Source organism: Haliotis asinina, chromosome 9 (genome assembly GCF_037392515.1).
Source record: "Haliotis asinina isolate JCU_RB_2024 chromosome 9, JCU_Hal_asi_v2, whole genome shotgun sequence".
Lineage (NCBI taxonomy): Eukaryota > Metazoa > Mollusca > Gastropoda > Lepetellida > Haliotidae > Haliotis > Haliotis asinina.
The window spans coordinates 61,747,549-61,761,627 of NC_090288.1; positions in this window are offsets into that span (position 1 = coordinate 61,747,549).

Consider the following 14,079-nt stretch of genomic DNA (forward strand, 5'->3'; position numbering starts at 1 on the left):
GCTACAGTTTGGAAGATTTATAAGAAACCATTTACGTAGATTACACTTTCATCGCCATCACATTCGGGTGTGTCGTGAACATTCATTTGATTCTATATACTATGGAGAAAGAGAGAGAGATGAGAGAGGGGGATAGAGAGATGTAAGAGACAGATGAGAGAGGGATGAGTGAGAGATGAGAAAGAGATGAGAGAGGGATGAGTGAGAGATGAGAAAGAGATGAGAGAGATGTGATACAGATGAGAGAGGGATGAGAGAGAGAGATGGGAGAGAAATATGAGAGACAGATGAGTGAGAGAAGGATGAGAGAGACATTTGAGAACGAGAGATGAGAGAGGGTGAGAGAGAGATGAGAGAGGAATGAGAGAGACGAGAGAGGTGGAGAGAGATGAGAGAGACAGATGAGAGAGGGGTGAGAGAGGGATGAGAGAGAGGTGAGATATATGAGAACGAGGGGTGAGAGAGGGGTGAGATATATGAGAACGAGAGGCGAGAGAGGGGTGAGATATATGAGAACGAGAGGCGAGAGAGGGGTGAGATATATGAGAACGAGAGGAGAGAGAAAGTGATGACATGGGGAAATGAGAGAGGACAGAAGGAGAAGGGGAGATGTGAGAGGACTTTAGATGTTCTATCAGATTAATTTCGTGACAACTGGCTATATATGGCTATTGCAGAAAGAGCATGTCTAACTTCACCAGTAATTATGTATAACGTGCTAAAACATGCCCAGATATATGCTGCCTGTACATCCTCGCAGACCAGCTTCTAGAGAAGTTTGTATAAGCTTGTACAGAGAGTATTGTCTGACCTCACTATCAACTGACATTCATACTAGTCTTTGGATCACCTGTCAGTGGCAGACAAATTGGTCTGTGCGCCAGCTGTTGAATGAAGGGGAGACTAACTATTTGATAAGACTGAAGACGACATGCATCTCAGTACCGGGAAATTAACGACTGGAAATTGACACCTGCCAGCTGCAGGTCCTTCCCAATCACAGAATGGGCTTACGGCACATTAGCCTGAGACATCAATATCTGCAACGTGTGCGCTTACGTCAAACCACCACCAGTATCTGCAGCTTATTGTACGTTATACCACCATCAATATCTGCAGCTTATTGCACGTCAAACCACCATCAATGTTTTATTGCACGTCAAACCACCATCAATATCTGCAGCTTATTGTACGTCAAACAACCATCCGTGTTTGCAGCTTATTGTACATCAAACCACCATCAATATTTGCAGCTTATTGTACGTCAAACAACCATCAATATGTGCAGCTTATTGTACGTCAAACCATCATCAATATTTGCAGCTTATTGTACGTAAAACCACCATCAATATGTGCAGCTTATTGTACGTCAAACCACCATCAATATCTGCAGGTTATAGAACGTCAAACCACCATCAATATTTGCAGCTTGTGGTGAGGTGAGTCAAAGCACCATCGATAGCTTTCATTTGTGTGGATGCGTCAAACCATGTTTTCTGTATGGATCATATATCATATTTGGTATTGCTATTGATATCGACCACTTCTCATTAGTCATCCCTACGGTTTCCAGATGAGAATAATGTTTATTCTGAACTACCATTCTGTTTAGTGTTGCCAAGTAACGGACAGAAATGAATAAATGGAGGATCTGGTGGCCTTGACGACTGCATGTCACGGTGACCCATACGGAATACTGTCCTGCTGTCAACCCCCTGGCCAAGGCTGTAGTATTTCAGAGCGCCGAAATATTTCTGACTATATCGTTAAACAAATCACAAGTCACTACTCGAGTTAAGATTTGCTGTTTAGAATGTTGATGCTCATCTCTAATATTTATGGTTTGGCAGCCTTATCGAAATATGTGTCCAGATTGAAGCTTGTACTCACAACGGCCTTGGTACCTGTGCTTACAACGTGAAATCGTGGCACCGTGTTACACCTGGAGTTATCTCAGGTAAATAGCAGATGCGCACCTTTGTAATTACCCCTAATTATAGAAGATCAATGTTTCTGGCTGCCTGGATCACTCATCTCCGGTACGTCTGCGGATTGCATTAATGCAGTCGGTGCATATTAATCTATAATAATGCACAAAGTACCTTGCTGAACCCAAGGAGATTATCGTCGAGCATTCAAAAACACGCGAACTATATCCTTTCGAACTGAAACCCCACGTAGCGAGGTTACGCTGACATGATGTGTTGAGTACGTTTCACTCACTTCCCGCCCATTATTTCCTTGACAGGATAAGGGGACTGTTTTAATACTTTCAAGTAGGCGTGAGAGTAATTGCTGAAATGACAGGAATTGTAAGCATTACCTGACCCTGTAAAACACTTTATAGTCTCATCTTCTATTTAATGCCCTCGGGTTAACTAGCGGATTATGAATACAGCTGGTTGCATCCTTTGTGAAAACGGAGGGTTTAAGAAGCATTATGAGAAATATCGATATCAGATTCAATCAAGTCTATGTGATATCATGTACATATCATCATGTTATGTTATATCAGGTGCACACCACGTTATGTTATATCAGGTGCACACCACGTTATGTTATATCAGGTGCACATCACGTAATGTTATATCAGGTACATATCACGTTATGTTACACAATGCGCACCACCTTTGCTTTTACCCTGAATTCCAGGCAAGGCAGCAAGTAGTACCATATTTTACCGCATTATGATATGACGCCGTCGGGGATAGAACCACTGACCTTAGGCTGACCGGGCAGATGCTTTATCCACTACACTACAGGGGTGGTCGTATAACAGACATCAGCTTAACTGACTGATGCCACCTTGTGCTGTAATGGAGGAGCCAACCCTCCCTCGGCCCCCTTAGACAATGGATCTATTCAATCATCCACACTGACGCCGCCACCTCAACAAACGAGTCAATTATTAAAAACGTTGAAAACGTCTATCTACAGACTGGGGCGATCGTTCAAGGTGCGGCATTCGCGTCTATTGTTTGACCTGCACAGTGCGAGAACACCTGCACTTACATACGTACGTGCATTGACTGACAGGTGCGATACGGAATCTGGAGACTGACACACACCAGATTGTAAACTCTGACGTCATGAGTATTTGCGCGCGTAGCTAGTGACCCCAATGACGCTTGGTCTCGGGACCACCCAGGCTTGATGAGCACAACACGTTAATTAACAGGTGTTCACAACCACCCTGAATCTCACAAATCCTACAACATAGTTTACTTTCAAGGTGGCGAAAGAGTATTTGTAAATATCAACGGGTCGTGATTAGTGGCCAAAAGGCATACGAACAAAATTCATGCTTCTTTTTATTGTGTATACACATGCGTGATTCCTTCTGTGCTTGCTTACGTCTGTCTGTCTGTCCAATCCTGATTGTCATATTTATAATATTCAGCAACAATCTATATTAATTTCCGTACTCAGGAGGCCTCAGGCCTGCAGCACAAATACAGTGAACACTTCATCGGGTAGTATAATTTTTTTCTGTATGTAGTAGCGTAATAGATATCCCCAGATAAATTTTCTAAATATTCTTTACTAGAATTCGTTAAAAGGGTACGAATTTGTAGATGTGGGGTGTAACATTGATTTAATCATGAATTTATTGAGGGAAACAATTTTATTAGGAACGCAAAATTTCGGAGCGTAGATTAACTTCTTCTACCAGATTATGGAGAAAGCATATTCTCCGAGATGTCGTATTTCTAATGAAGGAGAAAACATAATCTGCAAAACATTGTATTCCTGATGAAGGAGAAACCATATATTCCGAAACGTATTCCTGATTAAATGACCGGGGCATACATCCCCAGAATCGTTGAATTCCTCAAAATATACTTGACATCCCTAAGCTCCTCCCTAAGGCTGTAAATTCGGATTGAATAAAATCTTTTGAAGACACAAAAAGTTCTCATGAATTTATTTATTATTATTACTGATTGTTGGACCATATCCTTATGTATAAATATCTTTCATTTATGCATAACATTTTATGGCGACTATATCTATCGAGTATAGAATGTTACGTACAGTTCACCTTGTCGTGAACAGACCAGACAGAGTAGTGTCTGTCATTTGCCTCTGTAGACAATACAGACTGTACCTATACCCGTAGTGGTGTCACTTCCAAAAATACATGCGTCTTGGCATAGCAATAATTACAAACATGGGTATATTGGTAAATTTTGCATGTAGTATGTATCTCGCCCTGCAGTCATGCTGACCAAGCTGAAAGATTTTGGAAATATGCACATGCAACTAACTTTAGAATGACTTTTCTGAACAGAAATGGCATTGTGTACTTGAACATATGTTAATCTATCAGTAAACCGAACCTGTGACATGTCTGTCTGTGTCGAGACGAACTAACACTGTCTCCGCGATGTTGACCGTGACATTATTTTTCTGCCGATCTGATTGGTCAAGGAAAGAATGACGTCAAGCGCCCTCTCCTTCAATGTGCGCGCGTATATACGTACGACTGTGTTAAGGGGTAAGTAAATATATTCCATGTGTAGCGAGTAGGGTCCAATTTAATGTCTGAAAGCACAACCGAATCGACTTGAAGAGGGTCACACAGGCTGTGTTTCACACAGACTGGGTGGCATATTGTGGTTCTCACGAGCCAGATAGCGTCGCCATCTCTACCTGACGCTAGCCAACCTCAACTACTACAACAGCAACAACTACAATAACCACAGTTAGTGAATATTCACAACGGCGGGTGTTGGATGAGGACATTGATGTAGTGATTACGAATTCAAATGAGTTAACAGCATATGCATTGCTGAGGACCATAAATCCATAGATATGACAGAGAGTGTATTAAATGACCATTGAAACTGGAGTGACAACGGATGAAAATGAAGCATGTATGCGCGCGCACACACACACACACACACACACACACACACACACTGATATATATATATATATATATATATATAGAGAGAGAGAGAGAGAGAGAGAGAGAGAGAGAGAGAGAGAGACTAACACACATTCTCACATTCTTTCCGCTTCTGTTATATAAGATGTTTTATCCATGGAACAGGATAATATTCTATAAACTACAAAATAAATAAACACAGTAGGTACGGATTAAATTTATCGACATGCACAGATACATTGTGTATATATAGCGAATGCGAAGCATTTGTGTCAGCGGTGGGGTATGGGCAATACCATGTATCAGTGAGCTATGACTAGTAAAAAGATACACATAGATAGGTCAGGGTAGGTATAATTCTAGTTGGCAGAATTCACATGTGCCTATACAGATAGACGTCCGTCTTTGTTTACAACATCGAACAGGAAGACCGTTGGCATTGTCTGGGAGTTCAGGAAAGCGACCTTCGGCCAATTTGTTTGTGAACAGATTGCAGCAACATTGGTCAGTCTGACCGGAAGCTATTGCTGGGAAACTTGGTCAAGTGGCATCACCATCCTCGCGACCGACAGCAGTGCACACACACACACCGTCGCCTGATCAAACAAGGCCACGCGACCTCATTACAGTACTTGAAAGGATTGGGCCGTCTAAGGTTCGGCTTTTGCCATTTCTGACAAGTCCCTAGGTCGTCTCTGCCCTTTCATAATTGTCCCGAGGGGTGGGCATTGCACGACCCAGGCTTGAGGCATTCATATTAAGATGCCTGACCTTATTGGGTCATGTTGAGGCTAATGACCTACTTTCCCCGCCCGACTCATTAATGCATTAACTCGGTGTAATCTAAGGAAGACAAGACAAGACTTGCATGATGTTGTGGAGTTGTTTCACTATATATCCACTTAGCCCTGTAATATAACCTGCAGACATTTCGACAACGGACCCTATATGTGAAAGAATCCAGCTGTCCCTGCCAATGTCTGGAACTAGGACCCTCCATCCATACATCACCAGCGATACTTTGCTTGTCACAATTCAAACATATCTGACAAATTATTTCACAAAAGAGTCAGAGTAAACATCACTTATATCGAACCTAACCTGTGAGTGGCTATACGCACACACGTACGTGATTCGTTGATGGGAGCGGGTGGTCAGACTCCCTGACATGGTTGAGGTATATCCTCATATATCAGTCGATTAGACTCACGTACTGGACTGTCTAGATGCATACACATGTTCGACATTAAAAGAACACTAGCAAGCATGTTACAAGCTAACATGTCAAGCAAACACAAAAAACACAACATCTCATCTTATCTTATCTTACTTTATCTTTTCTTATCTCACTTTATCTTATCTCACTTTATCGTACCTTAGCTCAGCAACTGCTCTATTCTATCACGAAAACAATGTTGCAACCGATTTCTTCAGCTATCAAAGCAATGATTCAACACTGAAAAGAACAATGTTACAAAAGGTCAATACTGACATCTAAACAATGTTTCAAATGGTCAATACTGACTTCTAAACAATGTTTCAAATGTTCTATTCAATGACGAAAACAACGCTGCAACTGCCCTGTTCTATCACCTAAATAATGCATTTGTTCTAACATGAATATTCTCTTCCAACCGTTCTAATCTTTCATTAGAACAATGTTGTAACTGATCCAGTCTATCAACCAATCCCCGTGAAGATGCAGGTTAGAATGAGTCTTCAGCAACCCATGCTTGTCGTAAGAGGCGACTAGCGGGATCGGCTGGTGAGATTAGCTGACTTGGTGGACACATTCACATACTGACGCCAATAGTACAATAGTTGTATGCTATCATGAGAACAGTAGTGGAACCGTTGTACTCGATCATCACAGCAACAGTGCAACCTCAACAGAAGGAAACAGATGATATGATTGGGTCAGCGCGAGAAGGAATCGCTATGCGTATACGCACGTGGCCTTCAAAATCTCGTGCATTTCGTGGACACAGCTGACAACAGCACTCAACTGCTTAATTCTGGAGTTTGGTACAGCCATACTACTGATGAATACATGTGTCCTCATAGAGCTCCTGTCTGGAGTTACAACTCACTTGCAATACTGCTTTCATTATCGGGAAGACTTTTTCAGTGGGTTTACTGGTTTATTTCGGTTTGGGTGCATTAAATATCAGGCATAATTATTTTGACTTTTCGTTTATTTCATAAATGGGGAATACAAACTGCCTCATTTCCACAACCGTTGTATTCTATCATGACAACGATAGCGCCGTTGTATTCTGTCATGACAACGATAGCGCCGTTGTATTCTGTCATGACAACGATAGCGCCGTTGTATTCTGTCATCGAAACAACGTGAAGTGTTTGGGCTGGCGCAACCAAACTGTGTCTCTCCGTAATGAACGTGTGGAAAGGTACATGTATATATCATTATAATAAAATTGATTGAAATTATAGTGCTACATTAATAACAACATGCATGCGTGCTGAGATAGAATTATATATGACACATGATATATCACACGTATGTGCCCGAACAACGCACATAAACTAGCTACTGACTGCCCTTCACTACTGTACACGTGTTGCAGAGCGCCCGTCAATCTGCTACTTAACTGTGTCATATGCAACCCCCGGTACTCGAGAAGTTCCCTCGTCATAATGAGCTGGTCACAGTCGGACGTCATATGATTTACGTGTTCATATGTGTTAATGACATCCATTATACAGGCTATGCGCGTCCCACGATACCATATAAGGTTAATGTCAGGTCGAACACGCGGTCACGAGATCAGCTTGGCACGTGCACGGCAGATATTGTTTCATCGCTAATGTATTGGCCAGCTGGGGGTGGGGACATCGTGGTAATGTCGACACATGATGTGTTTATGTCGGAAGCTTGTCTGATAGAGCTTCAACAATGACAGGATCAGTCATGTTCTCCGAGTACGAATAATAGAGACATCAAACGCATATGCGGAGCAGTTTCCAACTTCCCACCTTGATTCCATAATGATAAGAAGACTAGAGTTCCTTCAACGAGCCAGAATTCGTTTGATTTCCTATTTTCTCTATTCATCGTTCTGGTTCTATCATTAGTCAGTTTGTTCGGGGTGTCGATAAATGGTATAAATTTTCCCTGTGATAGTTTGTTCATAATAATGTACATACTGTAACAAACGGCCTTCAAACTCCAAATAGCAGACACCGTGTTTTGTCTTGGATAAACTCCAAACAACTGACGTCGTGTTTTGTCTTGGGCAAACTCCAAATAACTGACGTCGTGTTTTGTCTTGAATAAATTCCAAATAACAGACGTCGTGTTTTGTCTTGGATAAACTCCAAACAACTGACGTCGTGTTTTGTCTTGGATAAACTCCAAACAACTGACGTCGTGTTTTGTCTTGGATAAACTCCAAATAACAGACGTCGTGTTTTGTCTTGGGCAAACTCCAAATAACAGACGTCGTGTTTTGTCTTGGATAAACTCCAAATAACAGACGCCGTGTTTTCTCCAGGATAAACTCCAAATAACAGACGCCGTGTTTTGTCCTGGATAAACTCCAAATAACAGACGCCATGTTTTGTCTTGGGCAAACTCCAGATAACAGACGCCAAGTTTTGTCTTGGGCAAACTCCAAATAACAGACACAGTGTTTTGTCTTGGATAAACTCCAAATAACTGACACTATGTTTTTTCTTGGATAAACTCCATACAACAGACACTATGTTTAGTCCTTGGGAAACACTACAAAAACATACGTTAGTACTGTAGTCGTGGATTATAGAACAGCTCATAACATTATTTATGTCTTGGATATGAAGAATATGTTTTGTCAAAACAAAGCTATAAATCAATTACGGAAAGTTTAAAACATGTTATATTCATATATATATATTCATACAACAAACAACACCAAATTCTTCTGTGCAGTTAAGACAGGTTAAATCACTGTAAAGCAGAGGTCTTCCTTCTTTGTGCAGCTCATACAGAAATCGATTAGGATCGACAACAATTGAAAGAACAGAAAAGTCAATAAGTATCGAACAAACACATGTGTGCATTTATTTCGACATAACATTTGTAAACAAGAGAGAGTCTTGAAATCATGTTTATCCATAAACATGAACATGGCTATTTCAATTAACTGAGAAGAAGACTTGATTATTCTGTTTGAATACACACAGAGCCTTCCCTGAATGGTGAAATAAAAAATTAACATAAAGATAGGATTATACGTTAACTGACTGGTCATTGTATTTTTCGCCACATTTGTTACTTTTTAGACGCATTTCTAACCATCACATTATACATGTTTTGCAAAATAATTGTGTTTTTGTGAGTAATGGTGACATAAGTTTCTTTTGTGATTTAAGAGTGCAGTTATATCTTAATCGGTTCAAGCATTATTAGGAATTTGTGGGAAACATTACCATATGAATCGCACCAAATGGTTTAACATTGAAATTCAGGCAAAAAACACCTTTGTTACTATTTAATAAATATTGAATTATTACGAGTCACCATTTGTTCAATTTTTTCGCCATATAAATATATATTACCGGAGAGCACCTATTTATTTCTGAATACAAATGTGTTCAGGAGATTGAGGTCAATAACCTTTGTTAAAATCATGACGTGTTCTAAATTCAAGAACAAGAACTAGGTCATTTGTGTTTGATAACAGGACCTAATTCTTTGTCTCATGGCGGGAACTGGGCTTTGTTCAGTGTGTGAAAGTAGTCCCGGCATGGCGTTACCAATGAAGCCTTTTTCGGCTGAAAACTCCTTTGTGCGAACCCGAACACGGATCGAGGTCACTGGAGCATCCAGATTGCACATGGCGTTTTTCAAAGATCAAAAAGGAATGAAGTAATTTAACTCGTTTGGAACCATCGTTCCTGCCTCATCTTACTCTGTCCTGAACGGGAACATTGTTAACGCCAGGATGCCAATCTAGGCTTGCAGATGTTGGCGCGAAGGGAACGAAAATAGCTGGAGATTTTTTAAAATATTTTTGTTGATGTTAATGAATTCTCACTTATGAGTCACTTGCATTGCTCAGGAGGCCTATCGCAATTTATTCATTGTTCCAGTAAGATATTTCTTAAATAATAGAACCGGGGTACCGAGTTACAGAAACCCTAAAATATAGTCTGTATCAGTTGCCATGTTAAATCACAGGAGTACGTTGATGTACAAGGAACTGAAATTAATTATTGACCCAGGTATTAGCACCAGCATGCACAGATCAATATTTTTGTACAGGTACGTTTTCCTATGATCAAATGACGATGGAAGAGAACCCTCGAGTGTTAAGCAACCTTCAGTCTCTTATTGTCGAGCTGAGGATGAGGGTGAGTATGAAAACTGACACGTGATGGGGACAGGGAGGTGATATTGGAATGGAATTATTATTGTTGGTTTTGTTTTGTTTTGTTTTGGTTTTGTTTTTTTTGTTTGTTTTTGTTTTGTTTTGTTACAAGGTACAATGTTATATAAATATACATAGATGATCCTTATCATAACAGCTAGAAGCTAATACTACATATGTCAGGTACATAGTGAGACACAAGAAAACACATACGATATGATGTATATATAACAACGGGATAGGATGATCAAGAAGTGTTCTATATTTGTTTGAAATTATGTACATAGTAACAAATGATTTGTTCTATACTATTAGGTTGGTCATTTCTAAACATTAGGTTAATTTTTTCCGTTGTAGAAAGACTTTGGAATTTATTATTTTGCGTCGAAAGGGACGTAAATAAGTAGCACCTTACATCTGAATATTTAGAGAAACACATGAAATGGTGCTCATCATCTTCAAGAACTGAGTATTGACTGCAGAGACGGTCTTCCAAAGGTGTTGGTGGTCTTGTTTTCCTACCTAGTTCAATGTATAGCCTATGATTACTCAGTCTTAACTTTGTGAAGTGGACACGGTGGGGTTCTTTTTATCTTGCAGTGTTCAAGACATAGTACAACATTAAATTTCTGATTTAAATTTGCTGTAAGTTCTAAGTTTGTTCCTTGAATTTAGTGAATTTGGTTCATCTTGAACAGAGGACTGGAACATGTCAGTAAATTTCAGTTGGAGGTCCTTCAGAACAGAGGAAGAAGTTAGGTTAGTTTCATTGATGTTAAACTTATCTAAGAGGCAACAGAGTTTAAAGTACCATCCAATTTTGTGTTTGGCAATTTGTATTGACTCACTGAAAGCATGTTTCAAAATGGCATGAAATGACAAAAATATGCTCTTTAATAAAACACATATACTCTTTAATAAAACACATATACTCTTTAACAAAACACAATTTAACAATGTATTCTATTAAAACACGTATACTTGTTAATAAAATACAATTTAACAATGTATTCTAATAAAACACGTATAGTCGTTAATAAAACACAATTTAACATTGTATTCAAACAAAAAAGTATGCTCGTTAATAAAACACATATGCTCTTTAATAAATCCAGAGACCGTACAATAGATCTATTATATTGTCTCTGAGGCGCATATACTGTCTAGTACCACACATAATCTCTTTCCATAGTATATATATATAAACACATACCCTCTGTGTACGACACAAGTCATATATACTCTCGAGAGGTATTGGTGGCACATTAAGTGGTATTAACTGTCTTCACTCATGATTGTTTGCTGCTGATACGTCACTCATACACATCACTCACACATTCACCCTGGCACTCAATCACACACACGCTTGCACTCACACATTCACCCTGGCACTCAATCACACACACGCTTGCACTCACACATTCACCCTGGCACTCAATCACACACATACACTCACACATTCACCTTGGCACTCAATCACACACATACACTCACACATTCACCCTGGCACGCAATCACACACATACTCTCACACATTCACCCTGGCACTCAGTCACACACATCACTCACACACATACACTCACTCACATACCCTCACACACGTACACTCACACACATACACATTCACTCTGGCACTCAATCACACACATCCACTCACACATTCACCTTGGCACTCACTCACATACATACACTCACTCACTCTCACACATATACACTCACTCACATAAACTCACTCACATACACTCACACATTCACCCTGGCACTCAATCACACACATACTCTCACACACAAACACTCGCTCAGCCTCAGGCTCTCACTCGCTCGCGCTCACGTGCACAGATCCTCGATGCCCCTATCGTGAAATAAATGAGATCTGTTAAGATTGGGCTTAAGATGTCCGCTCATGAAACCCAAGTCCTTCTATAATTGTGTCTCATTTAACCGGACGATGACCTCTGTTCCCGCATGCATCAGTGCTTGTTTCTGCATCAGAGAGCCCACGCTACGCTACGACATAGAGGGGCATGTGTGATGTTCCGTGGCAGAGAGCTGTCCCGCTTTACGGCCTGTGGCTCATTGTCCGCCAGACCCTGAAATAAACTAAGAAGGAATTTGGCTCAAGCCTAGTATATCTGGGCAAGGCCAGATTGTCTCAGCTCCTGGAAATATGAATTTCCACGGCTCCATTTGGGATGCTACTATCCTTTTATAGATGTGTTTTTTTTAAAAAGCTGGCTTTATATCTGCCAGTAAATGTCAAACTAGAAGTAAGCCGACGGTATTTGTTTGGCTGTTCATAAAATATCGCCAGTTGTACTATACTGGTGCCGAGCGAGACTCATCTAGTGTTCGGGCTACGTTTGTGGTGGAACGCCATGCATGGGGTTCTTGGAGTTGCGCGACGGGGAAGAGAGAGGCTGTGGGGGCTTATGTAAAGGGTAAACATTCCCCTGGAGTATCTATATACGTGTGTGGGAGCAGATAGATCGGGGCAGGAGTATTTCGAGATGTCTGAGACAACCCAAACACTGTCTGACATTAAAGTCAGAACCATCCATATCTCCTCTAAATCTCCCACGCCTGCCCTTCGTTTCACGTGCAAGGCATGCAATGTCATTATAGTACAACTTTGCAGAAAATGTTTGTGCGGGTGCATCAAATATAGGGTAATGAAGAAATCGGGAAGATCACACAGAGGAATATAAACATCGCTGTGTCGAACTATGATAAGTCGAATGTATGGTTGTCACGAATGAAAGGTTTGGTCAATTCCTGTTCCTAATCTAGTTATCGTGTTTCAGTTGTGACGAACCATGGATTACTGAAGGTAGTTATATAGAACACTTCAACTTCCACACAGCAGTGTTTGGCTGTAACAGATGACAGAGATAGGACCGACTGAGGAAACATCGTAGAGTGAGTGAGTGAGCGTGGTTTTACGCCGCTTTAAGCAATATTCCAGCAACATCACGGAGGAGGTCACCAGAAATCTTCACATATTGTGCTCATGCTGGGAATCGAACCCAGATCTTCGACGTGACAATCGAACGCTTTTACCACATGGCTACCCAAATAAGGTAGAGAATAGATAAGGAAAACGCGGATGAGTGCGGGTAAGGGATAGATGTAAATAAAATACCCTGTTATGACAAAAGTATCCTGATTGGGAAAGTCATCCACTACCTGGGACTAACTGGGTAAATGTGGAAGGTAATTATAGAATTACGCACATAGAGAAATTATCTTTCGATACAAGACACGCATAAGCGTAAATCGAACATTGATCGATAACGTGGTAGGGAAACAGTACCTTTAGCCAGAAATAATCTTCAAGTACAGTCTCAAATGTAAGTTTTTTCGCAATCGGATAGACGCTTTCAAAACATTCTGATTTTTCACAGCAACGGTTCCAAACACCGGCTGGCGTTTGGTTATCGTTAAATCTAGTTCCCGAGAGGCAACTGTTTGTCTGTGCTATCGTTTAGACAGTATAATTAAAGCTGTGGATTCATCATCCGTCTTGTTCAGGTTGTGAATTTGACACAGTCTCAGGTTGGCATGCATGTTAGTGTCTCTGAGTCTCGCCGGATTGTGAAAGATTCTGTTTGACAACGCTAAGTCTCTGAATATGTATGTGTATTTTTACTGCAACAAATAAATACATTTAAATTGAAAAGGAACTCTAGGGAGACCAGGGATCTCGAACCTTTGGAAATCTGGACTGGTTGTTTTGGGGGCTTTAGCACTGCAGGAAGGGAGAGGGGGGCTATGCTGCAGGGAATATAACATGGAACTGTAAGACTGACTATGCTGAAG